Source organism: Macaca mulatta, chromosome 12, assembly GCF_049350105.2.
Source record: "Macaca mulatta isolate MMU2019108-1 chromosome 12, T2T-MMU8v2.0, whole genome shotgun sequence".
NCBI lineage: Eukaryota > Metazoa > Chordata > Mammalia > Primates > Cercopithecidae > Macaca > Macaca mulatta.
Window position 1 is genome coordinate 43,320,413 of NC_133417.1, and position 21,989 is coordinate 43,342,401.

The window sequence follows — 21,989 nt, forward strand, 5'->3', positions numbered from 1 at the left end:
TTTAATTAGATTCCATTTGTCAATTTTGGCTTTTGTTGCCATTGCTTTTGGTGTTTTAGTCATGAAGTCCTTGCCCATGCCTATGTCCTGAATGGTATTGCCTAGGTTTTCTTCTAGGGCTTTTATGGTTTTCGGTCTAACATTTAAGTCTTTAATCCATCTTGAATTAATTTTTGTATAAGGTATAAGGAAGGGGTCCAGTTTCAGCTTTCTACATATGGCTAGCCAGTTTTCCCAGCACCATTTATTAAAGAGGGAATCCCTTCCCCATTTCATGTTTTTTTCAGGTTTGTCAAAGATCAGATGGTTGTAGATGTGTGGGGTGGGGGGCGGCAGAAGGGATAGCATTAGGAGATATACCTGATGTAAATGACGAGTTAACCGATGCAGCACACAAACATGACACATGTATACATATGTAACAAACCTGCACATTGTGCACATGTACCATAGAACTTAAAGTATAATAATAATAAAAAAGAAAAGGTGGTATGTATATATACGCAACATGAAATACCACTCAGCCATAAAAAGCATGAAATATTGGAATTCGAAGCAACCTGGATGGATTTGGAGACCATTATTCTAAGTTAAGTAACCCAGGAATGGAAAATGGTGCATTGGATGTTCTCACTCATAAGAGGGAGCTAAGCTCTAAGGACACAAAGACATAAAAATGATACAATGGATTTTGCGGATTCAGTGGGAAGGGTGGGAGGGGAGTGAGGGATAAAAGACTATACATTGGATACAGTGTACACTGCTTGGGTGATGGTTGCACCAAAATCTCAGAAATCACCACTAAAGAACTTATCCGTGTAACCAAACACCACCTGTTCCCCAAAAACCTACTGAAATTGATTAAAAAATCATTTAAAAGATGGAATAAGGAGCTGGGGCTGTTGGAATCATCTCGCCACTTTGTTTGCCTGAATGAAGTCAGGGAATGAGGTACAGAGATGAGATTCTGTGAGTTCTCTGGCAGGTTTTCATAAGGGTGGATAAGAACTCATGTGAACCCACAGAGCTTTAGAACTTAGAGAACCTAGAAGTAAAGAGCTCTTAGAAATCATCCAGGCCAAACTCTTCATATAACAGTTTCTTTCTTATCATTCATGTGGTTTATCAAAAGATAGTAGCAATCCTAGTCATGCCAATTCTAATTCACTACTTACCCAGAGTGGAAACTTTTACCAAAATATTTGGAAACAGTTTTAAATTTTTTTTCTCTACCAGGATGTCCACATGTTGAAGGAAGTAGGCAAAAACTATGATAAAAATATGAGCTAGTCCTTTGTCTTTTGAATGCCTTAAAAACACTCAAAGAATCTGAGCTGGCAGGAACCCAAGAGGCTACTTCTTTATACATTCTATGTTTTGTTCTAAAAAACAATTTATGGCAGCTTTAGAAGTCAACTAGTAAAACCTTATTTCCCACAGAGGAACCTCCTCTGGGACATCTCAAATTGATATTTTCTTTTATTCTTCAAAGATGAAACACATTCACAAGTATCTTTCCCTTGCTAAAGCTGATTATTAGAAAAAGAAATCTCCCCTATATGGATTTACATCCTCTTTCCTAGAATGTACACTTTATTTAATACAGTCCACTTTTAGGACTTCTTTCAAGATCATAATCTGTCCACAATCTTCCTAGCAACCCTAGAAATTTTTCTTCCTATATCAAAGAAATGGCCTAACAGAATCACTTGTCCACTGTCAAAAGTAAGTTGCCTCTTCTGATTCTGAATCAGCATCAGAATCACTTGCTGTACCAATTCATAGGCTCCACTCCAGACCTAAAGTATTGGAATCTCTGAAGACATAAGACCAGAGAATCTACAACTATTTACATCCCAATAAAAAAAATTAAAAATATAAATTTTTTAAAATTATGCTTTAAAAAGACCAGAGAATCTGCATTTTAAATAAGCATATTCTGATTCTTGCATACACTTAAATCCTTGAACTAGTGCCTAAAGGATAGGGATACAAAGCTAACACGGATTCAACCATCTTAAAACTAACTCCTAGAAAAATGTTCTCATTCTGCAAGAAAAAAAGAGCATCGTTATCTGAAAGCTCCACAGTCCCCAAAGCAACACATTGACATAACTGTAGGAATCCAGTGCTTGGCTAGTAATTACTCAGTCTGTTGGGGGCTAATTGTTCAAGGGGTTGCAGTCTACATGGAGAAAGTGCACAGAAACAGTGAAGAACAAACTAGCACCAGACCCAAAATGTTGGGGGTGGGGGCAGCCCTATGAAATGTTGCTCTGATTTTACTCCATGAATATGAACAATACTTCAACATACTTGACATTTAAGGAAAGCTCGTTTTATAATAAACTTTGGATTCTTGAGAGGCTTTTTATGAAATTTTGTCTTTAGTAGCACAAAGTAGGGTTAATCCAATTCTATGAGCCTTAAACCAATATTCCAGAGTGTACTTTGTTAAGAACCTATGATTGAGTTCTAGACTGACATACCACATGTATCCCAGGATTTAATTCTTAGATGACTCTTCTTTTCTCTACCTACATTAACTGCTTTGGTTTTCTCATGGCTTTCAATATCACCTATACTCTGCCGACAGCTAATTCTCTAGTGCAATTCTCTTACCTGAACTCTAAATTCATACTCAATGCCTATTTGACATTATTGCTTAGATATCTAATATACATCTCAAACTAAATATTTCTAAAACTGAATGGTTCATCACTTTCCAAACCTGGTCCTTTTGAAGGCTTTGCTATCTTAGTTAACTGCAAATATATCTTTTCAATTGCTCAGGCTATAACTTCAAGTCATCTTTAATTTTTCATTTTCTTTTTCATCCCAAATTTGATTTTTCAACACATCTTCTTGGTTCCTTCTTCAAAACACATCTAGAATCTGACTTCTTCTCACCATTTCAACCTCTACCACTTGATCTGAGCCACCATCTTCTCTTGACTGGGTTATTGTGATAGATTTCTAAATGGTTTCCCGAGTTCTATGCTGTCCTCACTCCAAACCGTTCTTTACCACAAAACCCAGAATAATTCATTTAAAACTAAGCTCAAAGATATCATTCCACTGCTCAAAATTCTTCAATGTTTCCTCATCTTACTCACTCAGGTTAAAAACCAAAATCTTTACTATGGCCTACAAGACCCTACATAAATCTGGCTCCCCATGACCTCTAAGAGTTCATATCAAACTATTCTGCATCTGGCTCATGCTGCCCCAATATTCCTAGCTCTGGTATCCCAATGAATTCATCATATTCTGGCCTTAGGGGCTTTGCACAGGCTTTCCTCAGATATTCTCATTGCTTACTTCTTTGCCATTTTAAGTTATTGCTAAAAAATGTCACTTTCTCAGTCAATAATCCCCTGACTACTATGTTTAAACCCTGTTTAAAATGTACTTAGTGCCCAGAACTACTGACCCTTTTTTTCTGTTTTATTTTTCTTTCATGTAATGTCACCTTCTAACTTTTTTTTTTTTTTCCTGAGACAATGTCTTGCCCTGTTGCCCAGGCTGGAGTGCAGTGGCACAATCTCATCCCACTGCAACCTCAACCTCCTAGGCTCAGGCCTTCCTCCTATCTTATAATTTACTTTTTCACTTTTATGTATTATCTACCTTCTTCCAGTAGAAAATATAAACTCCACCAAAGCAATCACTTTTGTCTTGTTTTTTTTTATTTTCCCTCTCTCTGTCCCCACTGTCGTATTTCCAGTACCCAGAATAGTTCCTGGAACAAAATAGGTTTTTAAATAAATGTTTTTTGAGTGACTCAGTTAATAAATAAGTTTAGCTGGCTTTGTGGCCCTGATAGGATAGGTCGCTTAACCTTACATCCTGTGAATCCTCATTTGTAAAATGTGATTCATGATCCTTATTAAGGTCTCTTTCACATTCTGAAATTAAAGTGAGGCTCACAGATCCATAGTTATGGAAGAAAGCCCAGTGAAGTTCTGGGGCACAGCCTGGCTGTTTGAAGATTATTGTAAACCAAGCTGCCATGGCCATGAGAAAGGCACCCAGCGGTTCCTGTGATAAAGACTGAGTTTCAACATAACGTGGTGTCAAGGAGAATCTGAGGTTGCACTACCCTCTCTAAAACAGTCATAAATAAAATCTGTCTGATGATTTCATCTTTATATCTTTTTTCTGCTTTGGGCAACCCAAGTAGTGTTCACTGCCTCTACTCAGCATGATTTTGTAAATGCTAGCCACACTACAGAGTTTAAAGGTATGAAATACCTAATTAAAATGAGACTTCTGGTGGGAATAGCTTTCAGAGAGTAGTAATATGACTAGACAATATTTAACAAAAAATGTCTGAGTCTAGGAGTCAAGGGAACTGGATCCTAAATCTGGTTCTGTCACTGTGTGACTTCAGAGAAGACTTAGCCTTTATGCCTCAGTTTTCTCATTTGTCAAACCAGGATTTGCCAGCCCTCAGAGAATAATTGTAGGGATTGCATAAACTAACAGATAAAAAAGTACTTTTAAAGTTTACAAATGCATGTTTCATCCTTTAAAAGTACTAACGATGTATTATGTTCTGAAAATGACAGAGAATTAAATGTGATCTTCACTCATAAAACTAGGAGATACAATCCTATAGGTTCACAATTTACTTAACAGGATATGACATGATCACTGGGAGATATTCCAGAAAAGAGGCTGTTGACAGAGTGGAAAAGTCAGGCATATGCAATTACAATGTTGAATCCAATCATCGTCATAAGTTCAGGGTAGATATTTATGGATCATCATGGGGACCAGGAGGAACCTGACATTCTGAGTGGGTGGTAGAAGATTTTCTTTGGAGAGGCAAAGTTATCAAAGACAAAGTCACTTCCGACTTAAGAAGCAGATATTTTACAAGCTGTACAGTTCATCCATTTAACAGGCCCTAACATTTGCTGCATACAGAAATTAAGTTTGGTTGCCATGAGAGTATACTGGGTATTCTGAGTGCCACACCTGGTACCAGCACAGCTGTAATCAGGACAGATTGCGATCAGGATACTTTTTTCTGGCTCCATAGATACTGAAAAAATCCATGTTTTCTTTTTCCAGGGCCTAACTCAGAAATCAAGCCTGATCAAATAAAGCACACATTCCCTCTGGCACTAAATTTGACTCGGCAGCGTCTGTACAGGGATCCTGGCAAGTAAGAGAATCATTTTTCTAAGCCATGGCCAGTCCCTGGAAGCAAATCTAATCATAGTATGGTGTTCCAAGAGGGGAAGTGAGAAATTTTCAGAGATGGGCAGAAGGGAAGATATAAGAATAATCATAACAAGATTCTAAGGGGGGAAAGCCATATTGAATTAAACTTCTATATGTTTTTGAAGTTTATCTAGATGATCTACAGCATCTCTGCAGTGCCCAAATAAGTGCCTATAAAAAACTAAATATATGTGTTAATTAATGAAAGAATGAAACCTAGTCAGGGTTGGCTAAGTATCTATAATTGTATTCATTTGGTTACAGAACCAGAACATTCAGCCTTTAGAATCACTGGGGATTGGCTCACTGCTGTGTGGAAACACAACTGTTATTTCCGAATGCCATCCACGTGGCTCAGCCACTGAGATGAAGCACCATTCAGAAGAAGCAAATGTGTGCTCTATGTTTCACCCAGTCTGATTTGGCCAAGATCACATAGATAGGTTCTACAAAGAAAGCATTATTGCCATTATCATTGAAATACAAATCTACTTTTGGAAGACAAGGGCCTTATAAATACACCAACTGAAAGATAAGCAAAGTGAATTTAAGCTATGTAAGTATGAGGAGATTCTTTAACAGAAATGCCCTCTTCTAAATTTCTCTGCCAAATCTTCTTTCTACATTTAAATTCTCAAAACCTTTTTGTTTCATGTCCTTGATTCCAGTGCCTTCAATGACTTTAGCTACTCTTTAGTACTTGTACAGAGAAACTTCTCTTATATGATACAGTCAGGGAATGCAATATCCAAGCTCTACAATATTCTGGCTACTGAAAAGATATGCTTTTGACATACCATATAACATTTCCAACAGGTTTCCAACAATAATAATACATGATATTCTATTACATCATATTATATTAAATCATATTATAATCATATATGAGTTCTTCTGCTGAATGTAGTATAATCTTCTCCTGGTGACTCATCAAGTACTTTAGGATCATGGTTTATCTGTTTTATTGATGCTTACAAAAGCAAAACAACTATGCCAAAGTGCTGATGAGTGAAGCATTATATTGAATAGATTCCTGCTAAACCCGAGAACATCTTTGCCCTGAAACTACCTGGTATCTAGATAGCTCTTGGTAACCCTAGGTATATACTATCAACATAACAAGATCAGCTCTACTTAGTTTCCCAGATCAAACAAGATCAGTTGTGCTTTATTTAGTGTATTGTTTAATGTCTTCCTGCGATTGTATTCGTTTCAAGCTTTTTTTCACAATACACTCCTTCTTTTGTTTTCATTTCAGATTGTCTCCAGGCTCCAAGATTTTATTTTTTCATAGCAATTTCTTCCCCCAATGCTTATTTTAATGCTACGCACAATGAGTTCTTCAAAAACTAGCCACTAACTGGTACTTACCAGCTACATTTTGTGAAACAAAAATTATGGGAGGCCATTGTTTTAGGATGGAGCTCCTGCCCTAGTCCCTAACAAACTAGACCAAACCAAAATGGGGTCACTCATGCTAAATGGCACATAATCAAACTAAAGCTTTAAGAAATCAGATAGATCCCAAATCGACCAACTTTTCCTGAAAATGGGAGACTCCAGTCTACCTGAGTCAGAGTAATAAGGAAGTCCTTTCTCCTTGAACCTGCACAAAAAAAGTAACCTGATATTAAATAATCAGTTATTTTTATTCCTTTTTTTTAGGTGGGGTCTCACTCTCTCACTCTGTCACCCAAGCTGGGGTGCACAGGTGCAATCATGGCTCATTGCAGCCTATAAAGGTTCAAGAGATCCTCTCCCCTTACCCTCCCAAGTAGCTGGGACTAATTACAGGCACACATTACCACGCCCAGCCAATTTTTTATTTTGCTTTTTGTAGAGATGAGGTCTCGCTTCATTACCCAGGCTGCTCTCAAACTCTGGACATCAAGCAATTCTCCTGCCTCATCCTCCCAAAGTGCTGAAATTACAGGCATGAGCCACTGGGCCCAGCCCCACTCAGTTAATTTATTTTATTATTTTATTTTTCAGAGTCTTGCTCTGTCGCCCAGGCTGGAGTGCAGTGGCATGATCTTGGCTCACTGCAACCTTCGCCTCCCAGGTTCAAGCGATTCTCCTGCCTCAGTCTCCCGAGTAGTGAGGACTACAAACACGCACCACTATACCTGGCTAATTTTTGTATTTTTATTAGAGACGGGGTTTCACCATGTTGGCCAGGCTGGTCTCGAGCTCCTGGCCTCATGATCTGCCCGCCTCGGCCTCCCAAGTGTTGGGATTACAGGCGTGAACCACCGTGCCCAGCTTCAGTTATTTTTATATTGCTCTTTTCCTTGTCCTCACTTTAAAACACCCACTGTTCTGCCATTGCCCAGTGGGAAGTTTACTCTATCTTGAAGAATAGAAGCTGCCCCAATTCATGAGTCACAGATAAAAGCCAATTCTATCTATAACTAAATTTGTTGTAATTTTGTCTTTTGACAACTTTATATGGCAAAAATAGCCAATGTGCTAAGTGAATAACCAAAATGTTCTTGTAAATAACATAAATTTGTAGTTTCCTTGAATACTCTGCAGAGCTCTGGGATTCTCTAGTGCTTCACTGACCACTGTGATATGAAGAGGAGGCTAAACTCACGTCACTCTGCACATCCCATATCCTTCAAGCTGAGGTACTCCATCCTAATCCTTTTTATTTATTGAGACAGGGTCTCACTCTGTCATCCAGACTGGAGTGCAATGGCTCTATCATGGTTCACTGCAGCCTCGACCTCCTGGGATCAAACAATCCTCCTGCCTCAGCTCCTGAGTAGCTAGAACTACAGGCGTGTGCCCCATACCCAGCTAATTTTTGTATGATTTTAGAAGTGGGGTCTCCCTATGTTGCCCAGGCTAGCCTCAAACATCTAGTTTCAAGCAATCCTCCTGCCTCAGCCTCCCAAAGTGCTGGGGTTACAGGCAAGAGCCACTGCACCTGGCCCTTGTCTGTTTGATATAGTGGGCTTCTATACAAGATTGTGTGTAAATGTGTTTTATAGCATAAAAATAGTTTGACAATTAATAACATTGACCCAACTGCTAATTGACAGTGAATATTTCACTTCGGTGACTTTACTTGCTTGTTGACAAAGTTACTATTGAGCAGGGGCAGTGATATTGTAAAGTCCTTTTTTTTTTTTTTTTTTTTTTTTTGGTGTACAAATATTTTTAAATGCTTACCAATGGTTCAATACTGAATAAAGTCTATGTACTCCCAATGATTACTGTTCAAAGTAGCATTATGCAAAGCACTTAACTGAGCTTCCACCCTATGATTCTAAAAGCTAAGCAAAAATGCTTGTCACTATTTTGAAGATATGGTTTATAATTATTGGAGAAGCACGTTCACATGTGGTTTGACTCTTCTCCACACTGGAGTAATTACCCTGCATTGTAGCTGGACTCAGGGGATTTTGAATGTAGTAATGAATTGCTGCAAACCTTCCAAGAAATACAGAACCATATGTCTCGGGAAATGGGTTGGAGGCTGCAGCTATAGATAAGAATGTGGGAAGGGAATGCTAGTACTTCTAAAGCCAACTGTGTAAGGTTATGAATTGAAATTCATTGCTAATGTGGATGAAGCTGGAATGTATTTTTCCCATGATGTTTAGAGTGGAATTTGTCAGAGTAGCAGGAAATTGGATGCTAAACTTTATAAGTTGCTTTCCAGTGATTAAAGAACAGAATGTCCAGATTCTTAGAATCTTCATACTAGAAGTTCAAATTTATATGTAGCTTATATTATCTGGATGGCTACAATTGGAAACTCTCAGAAGCTTAGGCCAGATCACAAAAAGGCCAAAATATGAGAATAAAACCATTGAGAATTAAAATACAGAAGTTGAAAGTCGCCGACTGTAGAAGTTTCATATTCAAGAGATATTTTCTTTTTCCTGAGATCTCAATCCAGTCAAATAATCAAATGTAAATAAAAAATATGTAACTTAATCAAATCCATCTGTAGAAAGGATAGGATGTGTTTATAGAAGCCCAGTAATTTAAACCAAAGCTAGAAAAGGTGGTATCAAAAATAAAGATTTATAAAAATTTGCACTATCCAAGAAGAAGAGAGAGACTATAGGTCACCTGAGGGAAATTCTACCAATAAATAAGGGCGGTTCACCAAGCTTACAGCCTAGTGAGACAATATTCCAGATCTCAAGCTTTCTTACAGACTGGAGACAATCTTTCAGATCTCAAGAAAGAAAGAATAGATAAAATAGACATCTATAGTCAGTTGACTTTAAGTAAAAGAGATAATCCTACATCATCTGAGTGCCCTAATTCAATCAGTTGAAAAGCTTTACAGCAGAATGAGTTTTCCTGGAAGAAGAAATTCTACCTATCAGCTTCAGCTTGACATATTTTGGACTTGTCTAGCCAGCTCCCACAACTGCAGCCTGGGTGACAGAGTGAGACCCCGACTCAAAATAAAATAAAATAAAATAAAAAAATAAAAATCCTTAGTATATATTGTCTATTAGTTCTGTTTTTCTGGTTGAACTCTGAATGAACTTCTCCATTAGTTGCCTGACAAAGGCAAAGTCTTCATCAAAAAGAAAGTAAATAAAGAAAGAGGAAGACTAGTGTCAAGCAAACAGAGCATTAAATTTAAAAGACTGACAAAGGGAATCCCTCGATGATGGTAACTGACTAAAAATCCCTAGGACAACACTTGTGAACCGTATACAATAGGATGTCTAACGTCCATAAGGGAAACAGGAACAGATACTTATAAGGTGAAGTTTACTCACACGTGTCAGATTAGTGGAAGTTAGCAGCTTGAGAGGAAGACAAAAGTCAGAAAGATTCAAAAACAATATTGACAGTAATTCTTAGTGACTAAGACAAAAGTTGCCGGGCAGTTCATTGGTGGAACCATAGAAGTCTGTCTGTAGTTCACTGTAAGCCCAGGAAGCAGGGACATCAATGAGACTGTTCTGGAGCCTTGACGTGCCATAATTATGGTTTTGCCTGAGATTACTATTAATATAAACTTCACGTTCTGAAGAAGAATCTACTCTCCATTACAAAAACCAAAGTAAAGAAAGTCTGAGCAACGAATGCTTCACCATGCTTTATTGTATTAGCGAAAATGAAAGTTTCTGAATAGCATTTAAAAAATGATCATGGTAATATGCCAAGAAGGAAAAGGTTTCCAGGAGGCAAAGGGGAATTAAAACATGTGTTGATAGAAAAATGTGTTTAGTTGATAGAAAGAAATTCAGAACTATTAAAGTTGTGCTGTGGGGAATAAAACTTTGGTACCAGAGTGACACCTTTGATATCTCTCAACTATCAGAGTCTATAAAGTAAAATCATGTTATTTAGATATCAGCCTCATGTTTTTGGCTCAACTTAGTCAAAGACTAAATTTAATGCAGCTTTAGATATAAATTAGATTGTTAGGGAAAGGAATGACTTCTGAAGTTCTGGGTAGTCCAGAAACCATCAAGTAATGAAATTAAGCAAGGAATTAAGAGCAGTGCATTCTATTGGACCTCAGGTAGGTTTATGAAATTTTGTTTAGGTGAGTCATAGATGTAGAAGTACATGAACAAGTTACAGATAGTAGTTATGGCTCTCAAGGATCAAACAAGCAGTGGCTTCAGAGCCTTCAAGATATTTCTTCCACATCATGATCTGAGGATTCTAATGAAAGTTGGAGATACAGTGCCCTATTCTTTAGTATATTTTGTCTTACAGTAATAAAAACAAATGCATTTATATGTGTATATAGGGAAAAGCACTATAGTATTACAAATTAGGCAGACTGAGACATGAGACATCCTGGTACCTTAGCAATTTGTATCAACAAGAAAGGAGCAGAAGCTGAGACTTTGAAGAACATAAGACATGCCAATCTTGAACAGCTAGCTTCTGAGGGACTAGCCAGGAATTCCAATGCCCAAAAATAAAAAAATATGGAAGCCCAATGCTGAGTCCCCATCAGTAAGGGTCCCCATCAGTCAGGTAGGGAAAGCATCAGAAATCCATCTCCTGTCACAGCAAACTTCTTGATGGGAGCCAGGATCCACAGGAGAGAGGCTTGGTACAAGCCATATAGGGAATTGGAGTCACAGCCAAGTTAATTGCAGCTTGAGGAGTATCTCAAGCCCAGCAAGGAAAGCGTAGCAAATTGATGATCTGAATTAATTTGGTGGGTAACAGGGGAGAAACAAAAACCGTGCAACAAAAGGTTTATATGCTCCAGGAGCTTGGCAGGGCCATGCCAAGTACAAATTAGGAAGAATAGTTCTAGACTCTGTCTATAGGTGGTGCTAAGAAAACTGCTTTTACTACCTGACCTGGTTAGGCTCTGCTAGGAAACTGGAGTCATTGGGGGCAGCTTGAGAGGGGCATTTTTGACTTCAGCTGGATGGACCTGGAGAACACAAAAGTAAAGAAAATGAGTTCATTAAGGACAACAGGCACATATTTGTAACTACATAAAAAGAAGCAACACGAGTCCTATTTCAAAGCTATTATATATGTTGTTTCCAAGGAACCCTTGTCAGTGAGGAATCAGAGTTTTTAATGAATAGGGTTATGGGAGTTCTACACTACACATTTTCAGGAACTGTGCTCCTGAGCAGGTGAATGAAAAGAAACTTCTGCACATTTACTTAGGGAGATATTTGTTCAGTGTGGTAACAGGAATTGTTATGTTTTGAGCTCAGTAATAGTTCATGAAGCCTACTGGACAGTCATGGAAATGATGATCAAAGCAAGGACATAAATAATCTATACTTTATTTTTCCAGTAGAGTATGAAAAAATATCTCATTAGCCTTTGAAAAAAACTTGGGAAATAAAATGAGATGTCTGGGGCCAGGTGCAGTGGCTCATGTCTGTAATCCCAGCACTTTGGGAGGCTGAGGCAGGCGGATCACCTGAGATCAGGAGTTCGAGACCAGCCTGGCCAACATGGTGAAACCCTGTCTCTATTAAAAATACAAAATTTAGCCGGGCATGATGGTGCACACCTGTAATCCCAGCTACTGTGGAGGCTGAGGCAGGAGAATCATTTGAACCCGGGAGGTGGGGGTTGCAGTTAACTGAGACCACACCATTGCACTCTGGCCTGGGTGACAGAGTGAGACTCTGTCTCAAAAACCAAAACAAACAAAAACAAACAAACCAAAAAAACAGATGTCTGAAGAAGTCATCAAGAAAAGCAACTAGTTAAAAAGAGATTTTAAATAGCTATATAGTTAATGAAGTGGCTGAAGGTGTTTTTGTCATTGTTTTGTTTTTTCCTGTTTCATTCCAACTAATCCCACAGTGTTGGCTGCAGGATGTTGAATGGCAGGGTATCAATCAGCACTTTTCCAAGTCTGAATAGGCTGTCATTCTACTTTCTTTGGTAAGAGAAGACTTAAAGTGGATGGAAACATGTCTTGGCCTACCAAAAGAGCTTTATGCAGCAACCCAATCCAACTACTTTCCCCTTAGTCCACAGATACAGTAAACCTGGACCTGGAAAACTTGGAATACATCTTCATCTGTCCATCTGTTACACTTGCAAGGAAAAAATTATGAAGTCAACCCTTATAAAGGCTGTCCTGATTCACAGAATATTCATTCAGTGATTTTTCTTTATTTCATTTCTCCAAGTTCCACTATTTAAAAACAAAAATTAAAATTAAAATACCCTTTAGTAGTTGGGATACTTTTTTAAAAGAGGATAGGTAACTTTTTCTATCTAGTTAATGGTTTGGGGATAGATAGGCACATCATTTCTGGATAAACAGATCTCCTCCAAAGAGTCAAGTAATTTCTGCAACTTTCAATTTTTAATTTAACTCTAATATAGCAGCCAATGGTTTTAGTGCTATAAGAGGTCTGAAAAGATTATCTTGCCCTATCCCCTATATTCTAACCAATAAACGATAAGTAGATACATGCCTTCATTTTATGGAGTTCAGTGCTATGCTCAGGTCTCACAGCAAATAAGAGGGTAGAGAATCCAGGACATGTGTACCTCTTGTGGAGGGTCTTGATCTACCATACCATGCTGCTTCTCTTCCAGATCTGTGACTGATTTAAGCTATGTTATTATAAACCAGGCCATAGACATTAATTCAGTAACTGAGTTCTGTGAAATTTCCAAGCTAGATTAAGATGATTAAAGAGTGTCTTCTCAAAAACAACTTTATTATTAAAATTTAAATAGATCTTGTAGAGTAAGTGTCGGTAATAATACACATTTTTTTCCTCTTAATAAAGCAGTATGGCCGGGCGTGGTGGCTCACGCCTGTAATCCCAGCACTTTGGGAGGGCAAGGCAGGCGGATCACGCGGTCAGGAGATCGAGACCATCCTGGCTAATACAGTGAAACCCCCGTCTCTACTAAAAATACAAAAACAGTAGCCGGGCGTGGTGACGGGCGTCTGTAGCCCCAGCTCCTTGGGAGGCTGAGGCAGGAGAATGGCATGAACCCAGGAGGCGGAGCTTGCAGTGAGCTTAGATTGCGCCACTGTACTCCAGCCCTGGGCAACAGAGGAAGACTTCGAGAAAGAAGAAAAGAAAGAAAGAGAGAAAGAGAGAAAGAGGAGAAAGAGGAGAAAGAGGAGAAAGAGGAGAAAGAGGAGAAAGAGGAGAAAGAAGAGAAAGAAGAGAAAGAAGAGAAAGAAAGGAAGGAAAGAAAGGAAGGAAAGAAAGGAAGGAAAGAAAGGAAGGAAAGAAAGGAAGGAAAGAAAGGAAGGAAAGAAAGAAAGGAAAGAAAGAAAGGAAAGAAAGGAGGAAAGAAAGGAAAGAAAGAAAGGAAGGAAGGAAGGAAGGAAGGAAGGAAGGAAGGAAGGAAGGAAGGAGAAAGAAGGAAAGAAAGAAAGGAAGGAAGGAAGGAGAAAGAAGGAAAGAAAGAAAAAGAAAGAAAGAAAGAAAGAAAGAAAGAAAGAAAGAAAGAAAGAAAGAAAGAAAGAAAGAAAGAAAGAAAGAAGGAAGGAAGGAAGGAAGGAAGGAAGGAAGGAAGGAAGGAAGGAAGGAAGGAAGGAAGGAAAGGAAGGAAGGAAGGAAGGAAGGAGAGAGAGAGAGAAAGAAGGAGGGAGGGAGGGAGGAGGGAAGGGAAGGGAAGGGAAGGGAGAAAGAAAGGAAGGAAGGAAGGAAGGAAGGAAGGAAGGAAGGAAGGAAGGAAGGAAGGAAGGAAGGAAAGAAGGAAGGAAGGAGGAAAGAAGTAAATAATGGGAGAGTCATTGTTTATAATTTCTAATATTCTCATACCAATGCTTATAATCATACAACTTCTTCATATCACAATGAATATATTCTGGCTGGCGATAAAGTTCAAGTCAAGACTGTAATCAAAGGGAAAAAAAATGAAATCACTATACAGAAGGATATGGTAGCATATGCTGGTGAAGTGTGGCAAAAAAAATTTGCATGTGTTCCCTGTGTCTCTTGGTGGATGAGACTAGAAGACATGATAAAGAAGGATATAGGAAACCTAAAATGGGATATTTCCAAATTGGAATAATGGGCTTTCCACTGTGCTACCCTTATTCCAGAGAAAGCCATCATTCTCCACCAAGCATAAGTAAACCAAAACCCTGGTTTTCCGAGGTAGCAGATTACCACAGGGTATGCACTAAGAAGTGAGAAGTGGTGTTTCTGCAGACAGTCTCAAGATGGTTGGGTTGGTGGCTCAAGCCAGTCTTTGAGAAATCCTTATTTCCAATGGAAAAAAATGAGGATATAGAAAATACAGTTTACTATCAAAAATATATATTGTTATAGGCTGGGCCCAGTGGCTCACACCAGTAATCCCAATACTTTGGGAAGCCAAGGTGGGCGGATCACTTGAAGTCAGGAGTTTGAGACCAGCCTGGCCAATATGGTGAAACCCCGTCTCTACTAAAAACACAAAAATTAGCTGGGCATGGTGGCGGGCCCCTGTAGTCCCAGCTACTTGGGAGGCTAAGGCACAAGAATTGCTTGAACCCGGGAAGCGGAGGATGCAGTGAGCCAAGATCGCATCACCACACCCTAGTCTGAGTGTCACAGCGAGACTCCATTTCAAACAAACAAACAAAATACATCTTGTTATAAAATGTTATTAAAGTTATTGAAGCATATATTCCTGTGAAATATTTTTAACACACATTTTATGAAACTAGAGATTTGTTTCTTTACATTGACAGTGTAGACAAAGACCTCTATCTGGTAAATTATCATTTCTAATTCCAAGTGTGTGTGACCATGCATATTCCTATCTTATTTTAGAATAAAGTTTTTTGGTTTTTATATTGCTTGTAAAACTGCAGGGTTTTTTTCTGTTTGTTTTCTTTATGTGGAGTTTCGCTCTTGCTCAGGCTGGAGTGAAGTGCACAATGGCTCACTGCAACCTCCACCTCCCCAGTTCAAGCAATTCTCCTGCCTCAGCCTCCCAAGTAGCTGGGTGGGATTATAGGCACCCGCTACCACACCCAGATAATTTTTGTATTTTTAGTAGAGACGAGGTTTCATCATGTTGACCAGGCTGGTCTCAAACTCCTGACCTCAGGCAATCCACCCACCTCGGCCTCCCAAAGTACTGGGATTACAGGCAAGAGCCACTGTGCCAGGCCAGAAATGCAGATATTTTAAAACAAGATCTACAAATTGATTTTTCAGACACTGTGGTAACAATATTTAAAGGTAAATTAATATAAACATATGATTGATGATACTTAAAAAACTTTTATTTTTCAAAAGTGGTAGTCTTTTAAATTTTACACTTGCAGGTAAGAATATTTCTGGAGAGCATGTCCAGACTGACTTATTTATATAAGTGTTATTTTATACACTGTTTTTTTTCCTAAAAGAAAGTAAAGGACATTACAAAGATACAAACAGTATGAATCTACGTTCAGATGGCTAGGTTAATTCAAGGAAATATTGTAGACAGTTGTATTTGTCAGTATAGGCTAGGTTATACTTTGCTTGAAAAACATAGATTAATAAAACAGAATTTTGTAACTTATTTACTGTAAGTCTGTTGTAGGTCAAGGTTACTCTTAAGGCTAATGTCCTTCATCCAAAGACTAAAAAAATTGATGCTGCATTTATCACCTTCCAGTGGGTTTCAGAGCATATCATTTTTAGTTTTGTCAAAATTTTTTTAGTTAAAGAATTATTTAAATGGTATATGATGCTATCAATTCTAAATTTTGTTCCAAGCCACAAGCATCTATTGATATAATGTTAGGATATATACTTTCTGTTTTCTGTTTTTGTGTTTTAGGGAGGATGATGCCTATGTATATTTGCACATTGAAATTGTTTCTAGAATAACAAATAAGTTCATGTCAATGCTTACTAAATTTTTTTGTGTGTAATTTTTTTGTTAAACCACTTTATTGAAGTATGATAGATATATGAAAGGTCACAAATATTAAATGTACACAACATGATGCGTTTGGAAGTAGGCATACATCCATGAAACCATCACCATAATCTATGCCATAAATCTACACATCACCTCCAAAGTTTTCTCCTGCCCTTACTACTATTGTATGTGTGTATGATAAGAATATGTAACAAAAAGTCTACCTTATACATTACAGTATTGTTAACTGTAGGCATTATACTGTACAGTAGATCTCTAGAATTTATTCATCTTATATAATTGAAGCTTTGTACACTCTAATACTTTCCCATTAATACCTCACCCACAGCCCCTGCCAACCATCATTCCACTCTCTGCTGCTATGAATTTGACTATTTTAGATTCATCATATAACGAAGATAATGCAGTATTTGTCTTTCTGTGTCCGGTTTACTTCACTTAGAATAATACCTTCTGGGTTCATCCATGGTGTTGCAAATGGCAGGATTTCTTACTTTTTTAAGGCTGAATAATATTTCATTGTAAATATATACCACATTTTCTTTATCTATTCATCTGTCAGCAGGCTTTTAGGTTGTTTCCATTTCTTGGCTATTGTCATGAATCTAGTAATAGAGATATATCTTCAAGATCCTAACATTAATTCCTTCGGATAAATATCAAGAAGTAGGATTATTGGATCATATGGCAGGGTTATTTATAATTTTTTGAGCAATCTCCTTATTGTTTTCCATAGCTGCTGCACCAATTTACATTCTCACCAACAGGATACAAGTGCTCCTTTTTTTCCCACATCCTGGCCAATACTTGTTAACTTTTTTTCATTATTAATAGTCCTCCTAATATGTATGAGGAAATGATCTCATTGTGGTTTTGATTTGCATTTCCCTGATTAGTGATGTTGAGCACTTTTGATATAAGTGTTGGGCATTTGCATGTCTTCTTTGGAGAAATATCTATTGTGATCCTTTGCCCATTTTTAACCAGATTATTTGTTGTCAGGCTTTTGCGGGGTTTTTGGTATGGAGCTGTAAGAGTTCGTTATATATTTTGGATATTAATTCTTTATACAGACCTATGGCTTGCAAATATTCTCTCCTATTTTATATTTTGCAAGATAGGTTTGTCTCTCACTTGATTTGTTTTCATTCACCGTATCTTCACAATATTTATATTTGCCACTAAGTGAGATTTGAAAAGCATGTTTACATGGTATTCTTGCAATTGTAAAATCCTCCCAGAAAAACTGAATCATTTACATTATCATGCCTTATTCCCGCTCCCCGCCCCCCCCCCCCGCCTTAAACCAATTCTATAAGCACTTAAATGATCTTGATAGGGATTTAAAGTGATACCATCTCACACTAGTCAGAATGGTGATTATTAAAAAGTCCAGAAACAACAGATGCTGTTGAGGATGCAGAGAAAAAGGAACAGTTTTACACTGTTAGTGGGAGTGTAAATTAGTTCAATTGAAATTAGTTCAATTGTGGAAGACAGTGTTGTGATTTCTCAAAGATCTAGAGGCAGAAATACCATTTAACCCAATGATCTCATTACTGGGTATATACCCAAAGGAATATAAATCATTCTGTTATAGGCCAGGTGCAGTGGCTCACATCTGTAATCCCAGCACTTTGAGAGGCCGAGGTGGGCGGATCACTTGAAGTTAGGAGTGTCTGCGTTAGTTTGCCGAAGATAATGGATTCCAGCTCCCTCTATATCCTTGCAAGGGAAATGATCTCATTCCTTTTTATGGCTGCATGGTATTCCATGGTATATATTTTCTTTATCCAGTCTAACACTGATGGGCATTTGGGTTGATTCCATGTCTTTGCTATTGTGAATAGTGCTGCAATGAACACCCGGGTGCATATATCTTTATAATATAATTATTTATTTATTTATTTATTTTTTGAGACTGAGCCTCGCTCTGTCACCCAGGCTGGAGCGCAGTGGTGCGATCTTGACTCACTGCAGCCCCTGCCATCCAGGTTCATGTGATTCTCATGCCTCAGCCTCCTGAATAGCTGGGACTACAGGCACATGCCACCACACCTGTCTAATTTTTGTATTTTTAGTAGAGACAGTGTTTCACCCGTTGGTCAGGCTGGTCTCACCACAGGCTCTCACTTACAAGTGGGAGTTAAATGATGAGAACACATGGACACTGGGAGGGGAACAACAAAAACTGAGGCCTTTCATGTGGGAGGTGGGGGGAGTGAGGCCATCAGGAAGACCAGCTAATGAACACGGAGCTTAACACCTAGGTGATGGGTTGATGTGTGCAGCAAACCACAATGGCACATGTTTGCCTGTGTAACAAACCTGCACATCCTGCACATGTACCCTGGAACTTAAAATAAAAGTTGAATGAAAAATAAATAAATAAATAAATAAATAAATAAATAAATAAATCTAGTATTGATTTGGGTTGTTTCAGTTTGTGTTCTCCAAATAATATTTGTTCAAAATAAAGTAATTTAGAAAATGCTTTAAAATGTGAAAGACTTACAAGAACTTGAATGTAAGACAACATCCTTTTATTCTAAGGCATACTTTTGGACAAAGTATTAAGAGTCTATTATGTGCTTGGCATCATACTAAATAATAAGAGAAATACAAAGAGGCAGAAAGAGATCAGAAAGCTGGAGATGTGGGTATCTCACTGATATCTCATACACACTGTGGTGTGCATGCCATTTTGACTCAGAAGGCAAGGGTTGGCTTTTCTCAAAGGATGATATCATGCTGACTGCTAAATGAAGAAGAAAGTGAACAACATGGAATTTTGGGGGTAGGACATGGGTAGGTAAGGTGTGAATCATACCAGGCCATAATGGTCATAGCATGGGGTCTAGATTTATGTGTGCTAAGAAGCAGTTCTTGGGGTATTTTTAGTAGGGATGTAGTATGATCTGATCCATATTTTTTAATATTGCACCCTGTCTTGTACATAGAAAATAATAGTGTCTTGGTGGCAGAGTGGAAGGAGAGATTTAGTAGGAGGCGAGGGTTTAGTGTAAGTGGGAGCTGAGAGAAGGAGGCTTGGCTCAGTAGAAGAGATGAAGAGAAATGGACAGAATTCTAAAGACAGGTCGGGTGCGGTGGCTCACACCTGTAATCCCAGCACTTTAGGAGGCTAAGGCGGGCAGACCACCTGAGGTCAGGAGTTCGAGGCCAGCCTGGCTAACATGGTGAAACCCCATCTCTACTAAAATACAAGAATTAGCTGAGCATGGTGGTGCACACCTGTAGTCCCAGCTACTCAGGAGGCTGAGGTAGGAGAATTGCTTGAACCCAGGAGGCGGAGGTTGTGGTGAGCCAAGATCGTGCCACTGCACTCCAGCCTGGGCGACAGAGCCAGACTCTATCTAAAATAAAATTAAAAAAAAAAAAGAAAGAAAGAAATTCCAAAGACATAAGGTACTAGGAAAATATTTGAACCTCATATTGCTTTTCTACAGATCAGTAAGAAAAAGACTGAAAACTAAAAAATAAAATGAACAAGGAAGAATGTTAACAGGCAGTTTGCAGAAAATAAAAAATGCTTCTAAATATATATTAAGCTGTTCAATTTCACTCCTAATAAGATAAATGAAAATGAAAATTACATTGAAATGTATATTTACTAAAGATTAGCAAAAAGAAGAGAGTTTAATAGAATATAAACTTGGGGAGGGTAGAAAGAAATATTCTCATACATTTCTGGGGTGCATATAAATTAGTATACTCTCTGTGATGGACAATTTGGAGGTATCTATCAATATTACACATGTACTTATTCTTAGACCCAGAAGAGTCTTCTCATTTTAATTTATCCTAGAGATAAACTTTATTCTATATCCCCTAACAGATGCTGTCGGTGCTATGCTCATGTTCATCAGATCTGCAGCCTCCTATCAATGACTCTCAGAAGTTGGTGTGTATTCACTTCAGCTATCTCACTCTTGAGGTTAAATAATTGTGAGGAGTGTGTTTTTCTTCTTTCTCAGGTTTCCTCATTTGAGCTTCCCATAAGGTTAAACTCCAGTTGCCCATGTCAGTACCTTGGCTCAATACCGCACCATTGGATGACTGCCTTCTTTTCCCTGGATCACTTCCCTCTTCCTTTACTGGTTTTCCCAGTATTTATGAATCAATTACTTAAAATCGAGATTTGTTTCTCGAGAAATTGAACTAAGACAATCAATCCGAGCTTTTTCTCTGAATGTTCTTTCTACTTTTAGATTCCTAACAGGGGTGCTACTGGCATTTGGGTAGCATATGTCTATGTCATATAATCCTGCCACTACCTTTCAGGATGTTTAGCTTGTCTCTTCTTTGGACACAAAATTCCACTAGCTACTGTGACAGCCAAAAACTTAATACATGCATTTCCATATTTCCACGTGTCTTTCTCTCTCCCCTGGAAACAGAGCTTTTCCTATAGCCCTCTCAAGTAGTGCCAATATCTTCTCTCAGATGCCACATACCACTAGGCCAGTCGGGGGCTCCATACTGCTTCCAGATCATTTTCTCTTCTTCTTCCCCTAAAACTCCAGCTTTTAATATCATATCTTCCCATCATAATATTGCTATGATTCACTGTGTTTCCCTTGACCACTCCTCCTTATTCCTTAAAGATTTAGCCTTTAGTTGACTGACATTTTATCAAACGCTATTCCTATAAAAATTCTTGATGATTGTAATATTCATGTGGATGATTCTTTTAACTCCATGACCTCTCAGTTCCTTGACTTTCTCTCTTCTTCAATGATCTTATCTGTCCTTCCTAAGGGAACCTCCAGAATCTCCTACCAAATACCTACCTATGGCTCTGCATCTGTGCCCACCTACCGCCTTTTCTGTTACTGTAAATGAACACCCTGTGCCTATCCAGACCCATATGTCTTCTAGTGTTCTAATCCCACACTTTCCTGCCTGCTGAAGGACATAATTCTAGCAATTCATCTTGCTCTATCTGCATCCTAAATTTTCCCTCTTCACAGCAGTCAAATATGCTGCAATTTTGCTCATCTGAAAATGATAATATGCTCAACTGGTTTTTATTCTACATCACTGGCTACTTTGTCACAACCTACTTTGCTAGTTTTGTCTTGTCTCTTTGATTCTAACTATTGGAGTGCCCGCAGGGCTAAGCCCATGAACTTTTCTCTATCTGTGCTGGTTACATTGTGATTTTGTTAATCTCTGTGGCTTTCAATATCACATATAAACTGAAAATTTCAGAATTTATTTATCCAGCTTGATCTCACCTCTGAATTCCAGACTTATATATCCACTATCCTTTTTGATAGCTCTATCTGGTACCTGATAAATAGTTCCAACTGGAAATTTTAAAAACCAAATTTATATCCGCCTATCCAAACGTGCTCACTCAATGATCCTCTACTCAGGAAATGGCATACTCATCATTCCAATTGCTCACA

General features: G+C 38.2%; 1 long non-coding RNA gene across 8 annotated transcripts in view; it reads right to left on the reverse strand.

The window, feature by feature from the left end:
• Window positions 1-21,989, reverse strand: part of LOC144333303 (uncharacterized) — an 81,195-nt gene that overhangs the window by 45,448 nt on the left and 13,758 nt on the right. For 2 of the 8 annotated variants that reach the window (XR_013401857.1, XR_013401852.1), the window contains exon 3: window positions 10,369-11,617. The exons of 5 other annotated variants lie outside the window; for them this stretch is intronic. This is a non-coding gene — a long non-coding RNA (uncharacterized LOC144333303). Of the gene's footprint in view, window positions 1-10,368; window positions 11,618-21,989 lie in introns of those variants that run through there. One more of the 8 variants, XR_013401854.1, reaches the window with a different exon arrangement.